Source organism: Pan paniscus, chromosome 2 (assembly GCF_029289425.2).
Source record: "Pan paniscus chromosome 2, NHGRI_mPanPan1-v2.0_pri, whole genome shotgun sequence".
Taxonomy (NCBI): Eukaryota; Metazoa; Chordata; class Mammalia; order Primates; family Hominidae; genus Pan; species Pan paniscus.
This window is the reverse complement of record NC_085926.1, coordinates 147699862-147711906: the sequence shown is the minus strand read 5'-3', so window position 1 is coordinate 147711906 and position 12045 is coordinate 147699862. Positions and strand designations below refer to the sequence as shown.

The window sequence follows — 12045 nt, the reverse complement described above, 5'->3', positions numbered from 1 at the left end:
CAAATAAATCCTTGGGCACAAATATTCACAGCAACATATTCATAATAACTAAAAGTTGGAAACAACCCAAATATCCATCGATGGATAAATGGATAAACAAACTGATATATATACATGGAAAGGAATATTCTTCTGCTATGAAAAGGAAAGAAGTACTGATATATGCTACATGTGGGTAAACCTTGAAAACATTTTGCTAAGTGAAAGAAGCCAGGGATAAAAATTCAAATATTGAAAATTCAATTTATATAAAATATCCAGAATAAGTAAATCCATAAAAACAGAAAACAGATTTGGTTGCCATGAGCTAGGGGCATCAGGGAATGACTGCTTAATAGGTATGAGATTTTACTTTAAAGTGATAAAAATGTTTTGAAACTAGACAGAAGTGATGGTTGCACAACACTGCAAAGGTACTAAATGCCACTGAACTATTGCTTTAAAATGGTTAATTACGTGAATTTTTACCTCAATTTTTTTTCCAAAAAAAGCAATTAACATTTATAATCCATGTTGGATAAATGTGGAAATTATAAGCAGCTCTTCCTCTTTGAGGGTCAAAAGAGTAAATGACAAGCATAGTAAGTATGCAAATAAAGTATTCTTCAACATTTAATGAGGTGTTTCACATCTAAATAAAGTAGATGTTTCTCCCTCATGACTTCATTCAGAAATATTCATTTATCACCAGCTCCTCACTAGGATTATTTCCCAGTGGAAATTCATTCCCTCTATAAAGTTTACCTGGATATTTCTATCATTAGAAACAGAGCCCGGGCAGGGAGTGGTGACTCATGCCTGTAATCCCAGCACTTTGGGAAGCTGAGGAGGGAGGATTGCTTGGGGCCAGGAGTTTGAGACCAATCCAGGTGACAGAAAAAGACGGTCTCTTTAAAAAAACAAAAAAAAAAAAAGAAAGAAAGAAACTGAGCCTGAACTACATTCACTTTCAATCAATTCAAGGTCAACGTATTTCTAACTCCTTAAAAATGATTCAAAGCCAAATTCTTGTAGCTGGCCAAGAGCTCTCTAACATCAAAGCGCAAAACATCCCAAAATTTCAGTTTTCTTTTCAGTTTACGTTAATGTGGCAATAAACATTTAAATGTTTTAATGCCTGAATATTTCATAATTATTAATATTTAATAATTATTAACTCTATAACCACAAAATTGACAATGTTCCTCAGACTTTATTTCAAAGTTAAAAAGACTGATTTCCTCAGGAAGATCTACATCATTGAAACAACTAGAAATAACAAATACCTTCCTCAGGGAACACCTTCTCTTAAGAGGAATATAAAGGTAGATATAAAAATGCCTGATTATGTTACTGCCTGCATAAAATTCCTTAACAGATTAAGCAGTTTTCAGAATACAGTTCAGAACTAAACTGTGGTTTAGCACGAAGTTCTTCATAAACTGGCTCGTCTCTGTATGCCATTCCTCCAGTCTTTTTTCTCTGTAACCATGAACACTTTCTCTTCTCCCAGACTCTCATTATATGCTTCTCTATGCCACCAAAATTCAACACAACTAAATGGTCTGTCACTCCCATTATTCCTTAAGCTCCTTAAAGTTAGGAGCTATACATTTTCTAATTATGTATACAATACCTAGCATCTAGCACAATATCAGAGGCAAGTGACTGTTGTATAAATTAAAGTATGAAAGTGAGTAACTATTATGATCCATTATTAAGGTCTAAAATACTATGGCTTATTTTTCCTTTACATAATGGCAAAGGGGGAAACTATATATTAGGTAATATTTTGCTCTATTTTAAAAAATTACAATGTAATCTTACCGGTAAATAGCATCAACAAATTTTGTAGACATCTTTTCTTAAACATTAGTTTATTAACTAAGAGTATATATTTAGCTTGATGCTTATTCAATGGAAGCTCATGCTTGGCTCTATATTATCTACATTAGTGAAGTGAAATATTAGTGCAAGAGATATTTTACAAGAAGTCGTAAAAACAGATTTTAACTGGACAATTCCAACTACTTCATTTACAGGTGAGGAAATGAACTGAGAGGTTAAGATATTTATGCAAAGTCACCCAGCTAATTAGTGGGAATGTTGGGTGACACCCAGACTACCATAATGTTGATGCTTTCAGCTACAATATAACTTTATTCCTATTCCAACCTCATAGATAAGCCAGGGGATTCTCTTTTTATTTTTATTTTTATCTTACTTTATTTTTTTGAGACAGAGTCGCGCTCTGTCACCCAGGCTGGAGTACAGTGCCACAATCTTGGCTCACTGCAACCTCCGCCTCCCAAGTACAAGCAATTCTCCTGCCTCAGCCTCTCAAGTAACTGGGATTACATGAGCACGCCACCACATCTGGCTAATTTCTGTATTTTAGTACAAATGGGGTTTTACCATGTTGCCAAGGCTGGCCTCGAACTCTGGCCTCAAGTGATCTGCCCACCTCAGCTTCCCAAAGTGCTGGGATTACAGACATGAGCCACTGCGCCCAGCTGGATTCTCTTCTTCTCACCCTCAATCTAGGGGGTACATGGGTCCTTAATACATGCCACATTTAACTGACTCCTTTAATCTTTAAGATCTAGCCTCTGCCTTAACACCTTCTCCCTGTAATAAACATTTGATGAGTACCTACGTTTGTTAAGCATTAAACACATCTAAGCCATTCCACTGGGAGGAAGGGGAAAAGGGAGAGACAAATGCGAATAAGAAAGACATGGTCCCTTCCTTCAAATGCTCTGCAAAATTAGTTACAATCTGTTATAGTATTCATTATTACCATCTGCTTAAATAGGTACAAATACATAGTACGAGAAAAATCTAATTACCGTCTATTATGAAAATGCACCTTATTTCTCCCATTAGCAGATAAGCTCCATGCGGGCAAGGATTTTTCTCTTTAGAACAGTGCCTGACATAGAAGGTACTCAACAAATATTTGAGTGAATAAATGCTACAGAAAAACCCCTAAGTAGTAGGATCCAAGTAATGTTTCCAAAAATGGTATGACAAGACATGTAAACCTTCTTCTCATGCTCAATAACATTTTTCTGTTGGTTTACTGAGAACTTGAAAGGAAACTGAAAATAGTTGAGATGGATATATTTTACTACTTAATTCAACATCATGCTCTACCCAATTGTACCAAACCCTAGAAAACCTTCCAAGAAAGGAAACCTACAGTCCTTCTAGGACTTAGTCCTGAGCCCTTTTTCAAGTACAAAGGGTCTCCAGATGTTTTCCTTTTTTTCTTATAATAGGTTCTGGGATCTCTGTGTTTGCCCCCCACTTGTGAAGATAATAATACTGGTAACAAAAACATCTCAATTACTATCTATCATGTACCAGACCCTTTTCATATATTAACTCAGTATTTCAAAACAACTCTCAGAATTGGTATTGTCATCAACATGGTTTTACAGAATGGAAAAAATGGTAAGCCTCTTATCCTTTGAGTCTCTTCTTCCACAATCCTGGCTATAAGTAAAATACAATCTCATCAGCTGCACCCTGACTTTCATTGTTGCCCCCCATAACAAGCACACAGAGTCTCTGATTCTAAAGGTTTTGCTATTAACCAATTCAAGGTAACAAAGACGGGATAATAAAAATAACAAATCTGGAGATGTTCAAATGTTCAACAATTCAACATTCAACATATGTTTATAAATGCCTGGCACCACACAAAAATCAGACTCTCAAAATTCTTACGGTGAGAATCCCTAGCCTCCGATTTATCCCTAGCCTCAAAAAATCCCTAGCTATTTTTTGAATAAATGGGAGCCTTACTAGGTCTAAAAGTTTTTCCTCCCCACTACCTTACCTCCTGATCTCCCAGGACACGAATCAAAATACACTAAAGGGAAAAATAATGGGTGCATCTTCATTGAGAAATCTGTACTTGTGAGTAATTTAAGGAGTCACATCCCTCTTGTGAAACTCTGACCCACAGAGGAGTGGTTACTTTTAGGTCATTTCCTTACAAGATAAGCATTTGTTCTCTTCCCTTTTCATAGAATACACAGAGCTTCCAGTTTTCATTCTACATTTCCAAATGTCTGAACAACTCCTCAGCTCCAAAAGTAAACTCCCTATCATCCTCTCTCCTCCTAAATCTCCTTCCACCAAAACCTGCTCTTCATGATAATATCCTTATTTCTGTTAATAACATCACTATCCTCCCAAAAATTTGTCCTAGGCCTATACTCTGGTCAGTTCCCAGTGTCAATGTCATTATAATGTCAACATCTTTCAAATCTATACCTTCACCATGATCATCACTTCTTGCCTCAACTACTATAATTAAATTGCATGGTATTCCTACTTCTAGGCTTCCACTCTTCCATTGGACCTGTTCACAAATTATTATCCATAAAGAGAGTTTCTTCTTAACTAAAAATCATATATAAAATCTTTAGTCTGACATTTAAGAATCTCCATAATCTGTATCCATCTATCTTTACCAGTCTGGTCCTTAAACATATATCTTTACCAAATGTATTCTGCTTTTCCTATCTCTATACCTTTGCTTGGGCAGTGTCCTTATGTGGAACTTTTTTTTTCCCACCCTCCTTCAACTGCTAACAATCTTTCAAATGACCTCATCCTCAATGAAAAAAAAAAAAAAAAAGGCTAAGGCATATAATTTACTAAACATATACTCCATCTGATTGCTTCACAAATTATCTGAATCCCCACAAAAACAAGTAAGGAAGGAGTTAAGGAAATTGAGGAGGAGCTTCCCCAAGGTCACCAGCAAGTAAGAATCCACAGTAGCCCCACAGCATTCCATATTTTTTAATGAAATAAGACACAAAAGAGACAGACGTTCTGTAGTCAGAATACCTGTCCTCAAATTCCAGCTACTCCACCAGCTACTTGTGTGAACTCACAAGTTATGTATCTGTGATGCCTTAATTCCCCCACTTCCCACTTAGAAAATGGGGATAAGACAGGCATGATGTATCACACCTGTAATCCCAGCATTTTGGAAGGCTGAAGCAGGTGGATGACTTGAACCCTAAAGTTTCATACCAGACTGAGCAACATAATGAGACCTTGTCTCTACAAAAAAAAAAAAAAATTTAATTAGCCAGGCATGGGGGTTTATGACTGTAGTCCCAGCTACTTGTCGGGCTAAGATAGGAGGATCCCTTGAGCATGGGAGGTCGAGGGTGCAGTGAGCCATAATTGCTCCAGCCTGGGCAACAGAGCAAGACCCTGTCCCAAAAAAAAATAAAAAGGAAACAATTTACTATCTACCACATCAATGACTGTAAGAACCACCTGAGATATTATAAAGCACTTAGAATTGTATTTGGCTCATATTAACCAATCAATATTAGCTACATTACTGTTTTGTTGTTGTTGATATACTACGCTATATAAACTTTGACAATACCAATCATATGCTGTGTTGTTCCCAAATCAACTTTTGTGTAATGTAAAAGATTCATAAAAGTTTAATATTTTACTTTTATATATGCTCAATAAATATCTATAGAATACATACATTTTTGAACAATGACTCACCAGTATGCTTTATTAAAAGGAATTCGCTTCTAATTTTGTTTCCTCTTTTGGGAAAAGTAACAATGCTTACCAACTTTCTTCCCCTTTTTATGTCATGTGAAACTATCATATGCAATGCCATATGGTAAACATGACAAATGGTGCAAAACACTGTTTTGACTGAAACTCATTTGCCTCCTGCTAAACATCAATTCCCAGATTTAAAAATATTGTTATTTAAATGCCAACCATTTTTAGGTCACACCTACATGAAGTAAGCAAAACATACCATGATAGTTGACCAAACTATTTCATTTCATACATCTCTTATGGCAAGAACTATAAGGCATAAAATGCCTTCCTAGCCAACTTAACTCAAAGACATAAATCTATCCCTTTAGTCATACCCTCAGTCCTACCCTCACTTAGCTAAAGTTAGTGCCTGTAAAAGTTCTGATAAATCTACGTTATTCTGGAATGCAGAAAAATATCAAGGGAAGAAAGCTGAATGCTAGCAACAATTTATGCCCCTCCAAAATTATTGAGAAAATTAGCTTTATACAAGCATAGATGAGAACTTATCCCAAACCCTTCAGTATTATACCTCTCAAACCAAGATTCTGTCTATGATTTGCATTACACATAGAGACAAGATGTCAAGCTGCCTAGCTTCAAACAAAGGCAGAGGTTTAAAAAAAAAAAACTAATAAAACAGTTCTCATTCCCTACATAGAGAAAAATAACTGTGCTTCTCTCCAACAGTTTCCAACAAAACAAAAAAAAATTATGTAATAGACAAATTTTGTTTCATTTAATCCTCATAACAACTCATTTCTTATTTACGGAAAATGTCACAGAATTAGTAAATGGCAGAGCTGAACCCAGCTTGACTCCCAAATTTGGAATCTAGTATTTTGAAACATTTGTTTTTGCCATAATCCATAATACACTTTACATTTCCATCTTCCTCTTGACACACACATACTGTTAAAAACTGAAACAAAAGCTTCTTGCCATAATATTTACTTTTATTCCATACAATGTCCTCTGGTATTTTTTTCTTTCTTTTTAATGCTTATGTCAATGTACTAAATTGATTCTAAAATCTATTAATGAATCCTTATGGGCCCTGCACTACAGCACTGCACTACACTTCTTACCTCCTGTTTAAAGTTCTTTTTAATTGCTACCACTGTCCAGTTTTGTTACTTCGAGATGGAGCTAATGTCCACCCATTTAAAAACTGTGCTTAAATAGAATAAACTCTTGAAAGCCCTACCTTAAATCTTGAATTGATCTGTGTCTCCACATGAACTCTTTGGAGGCACAGCCACCTTACTTATTTATATTGTATCAAAAACTGCAGATGTTCTCCTTGGAGAACAACACATCATTGTTGAAAGGAATGCATCAGTTTTCACTGTTCCTGCTGCATCACTGACGAACAGTAATAGCCGGGCAGGTTTGGGGCAACAAGAGAGGACCCGAGCAGCTGCCCACGGTGCTGAAACTGATGATGAAACGACAGTTTTGGAAATTTACTATTTACTATTGTCAGATTAGGACAAAATAGAGGAATTTACCAGACACTGGCAGAGAAAACTGAGTGGCCGCCACCAAAGTTGCATGAGTGCTTCCGGGATACTGCTGTTTGGCTTCGATGTCTGCCCACTCTCTTTCTGGGACAAAGTTCTTTAATAAGTGCAAGTCAAGTCAAGTCAAGCATACAGGCAGAGCTGCTGACTGACCGTAGTATCTGGCCCTAGCAGGGGTTAAGTCCCAAACCTGCAATCTGAGCTTCCAGGGAAAGAAAAAGGGGGTGGGGGTAAAAGAGAGGAAGTGACTGCCCTCCTTCTATTCAGAGACAAAACAGCCCCCTCAACTAAAGTCAAGCGATTTGCCCGAGGACGTTGCGGCAGGTGCTTGACCAAGAAAAGCCTTCCAAACATGTTTTCCAGACAGGCTCTTGCAGCCTCAAGAAGGGAATGAGAGAAGCAAAACCGGTAACTCAACTTTGTACACACACAAACTCGCGGAATGAGAGTGCAGGGGAGACTCGGTCCCCCGAGGGCAAGGCTATTTTATTCCTTTTGCAAAAAGCCTAATTCACTTCTCGCCCAGCTCTAGAGGAGCAGCAAAGACCTCAGCAGCAGGGCCGACTCCGAGCTCGAGGGCCAACAAGCGGGGTATGTTCTCTGGGCCGCTCGATAACGCGCTGCCCGGCTGCCGCGAAGCCGGACAGGGTCTTACCTTGAAGTCCGGCCCCCGCAACACAAACAGTCTTGCCAGCCGCGTCGCTGCGGGAGAAGTCCCTACCCTGACTTCATGACTGAATATCCGCACCGACCCCCACAGCCCGGAGTACTAGCAGGGACGACAACACCTAAGCGAAGCGGAAGTCCCGCCCCACGCGCCTCATTGGTCCGCACCCAAAGGCACAGAAAACCCACTGGGCAACATGGTTGCCTGTTAAGGCTCTTTCCCACTCTCACGCGGAGTCTAGATACTTGCTCTAGCCCGGCTCGGAGAAATGCCCAGTTTGCGAGTCTCGTTCTTGGCCGCGTGATCCGTCTTCCCTGGAAGGGAAGAGCAGGGTGGGGCAGTCGTCTGCGGAACTGGAGCGCGGCTGAAGAAGCTGCTCTTGGCAGAGGAAGGGGCAGGCTGGCAAAGTGGATTGGCTGTGGGCGCCTGCCGCTAACCATGTGCCCCTAGAAACGGAGACCGTAGGGTCTGGAGGGCGCGGGACCGAGCGGGCAGGGCCGGTCGGTCTGATCCGCTCCGGCTGTTGGGACAGAGTAGCCCAAGATCCGGCTGCCGGGCTGCCCCCGGGCGGGCCTGGCCCTGGCGCTGACGCGTCTCTTCCCTGCACACTACACTCACCCGACCTACTAAAGAGGCGAGGGCGAGACCTCATCCGCCCGCCTTCCGTACCGTGCCCAGTCTGAGATCAGAGTGGGTGGGGACCGTGGCCACACCTTAAAGTAGGGCTCAAATTGTTAGAGATGCGAGCGGCCCGAGGTCTGAACGCCAGTCCCCTGAGGCCTGGCTCGGATCCGCGCTGGCATCAGCACTCTGGGCCTGACACGCGCCATCCCCGGGGCTTAGCAAAAGTCAAACCATGTGATTCAGGCCCTAGGTCAGCCTTTTAAAACCCTTGCCTCCTTTTGATGAACCAAAAATCTCCTCCCCTGCCGCCCTTCTGATAAGCCTTCCTTTCTGGTTGTCTCAATCTTAAACCAGTCGAAACTTAAATTACCGGATTGTACCATCCACATTGATTAATCATTGCCAACTCGCCACCTTACAAAAGCAGTGTGACTTAGGCAAATATTACAGAGTCCTGAAAGAAATGTCAGGAGACATAGAATCAGGCACTACTTCTGCTTCAAATAATAAGGCACCCTTAATAAGGCCTTTACAGGCTTCAACTCCTTCAACATCATCTTTTAAAAATGGTGGCGAGGAGGCTATCACACAGAGTATTAGTAGAATACCGTTGGATGTAACTTGTAATTTTGATTGCTTGGAGAGCCCTGAGTAGGTGGGACACAGCCATGGGGAAAAGACTCTTTCCTTATTGTGTATCCTTTTGTGCCTTTGAATTTTGAACCTTGTAAATATTACCTACTCAAATAAAATTCAAATACAAGAAATTTAAGATCAAATTTTAAAAAATTAAATAAAAGCTATCAAAGGTACTTTCCTCTTCTGTGTATCCTATGAGTATTCTATGTAGTCTTAACTTTTCATTGGTTGCGAAGACATTCAATACTTAAATCACAATTCTGCCTTTAAGAAAGTCATAAATAAAAGTCAGCATTGGGAATATTACTAAGAAGACTAATTAGTATAAACACATTTATAATATCTCTATAAGCATTTTTTTTCATTAAATTATCCCAAATTGGTATATTAAATCAGATTTCTTGCGTAACATCAAAATAAATTTTTTTAGGCCGGGTGCGGTGGCCCATGCCTGTAATCCCGGCACTTTGGGAGGCCAAGTCAGGCGGATCACTTGAGGTCAGGAGTTCAAGACCACTCTGGCCAACATGGTGAAACCTCGCCTCTACTAAAAATACAAAATTACCCGGGCATTGCGGTGCACACCTGTAATCCCAGCTACTTGGGAAGCTGAGGCAGGAGAATCGCTTGAACATGGGAGGCAGAGGTTACAGTGAGCTGAGATCCCACCACTGCACTCCGGCATAGGCAACAGAGCAAGATTCCGTCTCCAAAAAAAAAAAAAAAAAATTAAGTCCACAGAGAGGAGCTTTGGGTTTTGTTTTATTTTTATTTATTTTAGAGACAAGGTCTCACTCTGTTGCCCAGGCTGGAGTGCAGTGGTGAGATCATGTCTCACTGCAGCCCAGAACTCCTGGGCTCAAGTAATCCTCCCACCTCAACCTCTGGAGTAGCTAGGATTACAGGCATGTGCCACCAGGCCCGGCTAATTTTTTTATTTTTTTTAGCCTTAGAGTCTGGCTATGTTGCCCAGGCAGGTCTCAAACTCCTGGCCTCAAAGGATCCTCTTGCCTCAGTCTCCCAAAGTGCTAGGATTACAGGCATGAGTCACCACGCTCAGCCAAAGAGCTTTGCTTATTCCTTAAAGGCACCTTGAGTACAGAATATTTTACTTCTGGTTTCAACCTGCTCTTCAGATAACAATAGGTATAGTTCTCTCAGCTATGAACAAGGTAATGTGTCATTTGTACTGCATTTAGGCTACACTCTGCAAAAACATTTACTCCCCCAACCTGTGCTGAAAAAGGTAAATTGGAAAAAAAAAATTGGAAAAATGTATTAATTTTTCTAAAGCAGATTAGACAGTAAGATTGACAGATATCATAATTACAATTTTCAAGAACATGAAGGGTTAATATGGCACATGATACTAATATACCACTAATTATCTTTTTAAAAATCAAAATGTGCTTTTAGGGTGTTGTATCTAACAGGTTTTTTTTTTTAAACCTTCCTAAAAAGTACAAACAGATAGCATGTAAAAGTAATTGTAGAATCTCCTGCTTCCAAAATATTGTAAGGCAACAACAAAAAAAAAAGACAGATACCCAATTATGTAATTGTCTGAAATGGCTTAGAAATAGTTCTCCCTAAATACCAGAAAGAATGCAGGCTGTCTCCTTAAGCACAGAGATTAATCAGAAACCTTAAACAATTCTATATATTATCATATTTAGAAACAGAAAAAAAGGTAATTTTAGAATCAGAAAAAAGGTATTTTCATTTTGAAAACAAAATAAAATTATTACTATTAAAAGAAAGAATAAGATCCATAAAGAATTTATATATGTATGAAATAAGCAATTTTGAAAAGTACCAAACAGAATTTCTACAAATAGCATCAGGGAACTTTTAGCCAAAGATTCTAAAAGATTCTCATTTCTTTGCCAAGTTCCAAATTAATGAATGGGTTCATTAAGTAAGATAAAAAGTGAAAAGTTCAGAACCTAAGGCGATACATATCAGTCAGAGGGTTTTTCAACAAAGTTTAACCAATTTATTTTCAAGGAGTTGAGAAAGATCAGGCAAAAAGAGGTGTGCTTAATGTTCAATGCCTTAAAAATGATCTAGTCATTGTTTTATGTGGGATGAGTTACTTCTCTGTATATCTGAGATGACCAACATGCAAATTCAACTTTTCCTTTGCACACTGAGAACCAGTTTTCCTCTGTTTGCTAACAAAGGAATTACAAAATAAGCATGCAAAAAGTCATATGACATAATGCAATATAAAGATGGAAGAAGTCATTGGGGTGTGAACTGATATAATCACATTAGCAAACAATTTGAAATTGTCTAGGAAGGGTAAAAAAGAAAATTTTCTATGACATAGCAATTCAATCCAAGGAATATACCCTAAAGAAACACAAAATAAATTCATGTTTAGGCACATTGTAATAAAATTTAAAGAGGATCAAAGAAAAATAAAAGGTTTTAAACAAACAAAAAAAGATAAAATACTTACAAAGGAGTGACAGCTGATAGCTGAGTTGTTTTTTTTTTTCCCGAGACGGAGTCTTGCTCTGTCGCCCAGGCTGGAGTGCGGTGGTGCGATCTCGGCTCACTGCAAGCTCCGCCTCCCGGCTTCATGCCATTCTCCTGCCTCAGCCTCCCGAGTAGCTGGGACTACAGGCACCCGCCACCATGCCCGGCTAATTTTTTGTATTTTTAGTAGAGACGGGGTTTCACCATGTTAGCCAGGATGGTCTCGATCTCCTGACCTCGTGATCCTCCTGCCTCAGCCTCCCAAAGTGCTGGGATTACAGGCCTGAGCCACCGCACCCGGCCCAGACTTCTTAGTAGCTACAAAAGAAACTAAAAGTGAGTTAAATAATATCTTCAAATGCTAAAATAAAATAGTTACAACTGTCAATTTAGAATTATATGCCTAGTTAAGCTGTCATTTAAGAGTGAGGGCAAAATAAAGACATTTTTAGGGAAAATCAGCTTTTACCACTAACAGACTTCTACTAACAGAACTTGTAAAGAATATCTTCAGAAAAATGAAAA

General features: G+C 39.2%; 1 protein-coding gene across 6 annotated transcripts in view; it reads right to left on the bottom strand.

Moving 5' to 3' along the window:
* The window catches only part of RNF13 (ring finger protein 13), a 154860-nt gene extending 143007 nt beyond the window's left edge, over positions 1-11853 (bottom strand). For 4 of the 6 annotated variants that reach the window (XM_055110599.1, XM_063602591.1, XM_003826472.5 and 1 more), the window contains exon 1: positions 7762-8224. The gene's annotated coding sequence lies outside the window, so the exon portion shown is untranslated. Of the gene's footprint in view, positions 1-7761; positions 8225-11500 lie in introns of those variants that run through there. The other 2 variants (XM_055110600.2, XM_014344403.4) reach the window with 2 other exon arrangements.
* Between the last annotated feature and the right edge of the window lie 192 nt (positions 11854-12045).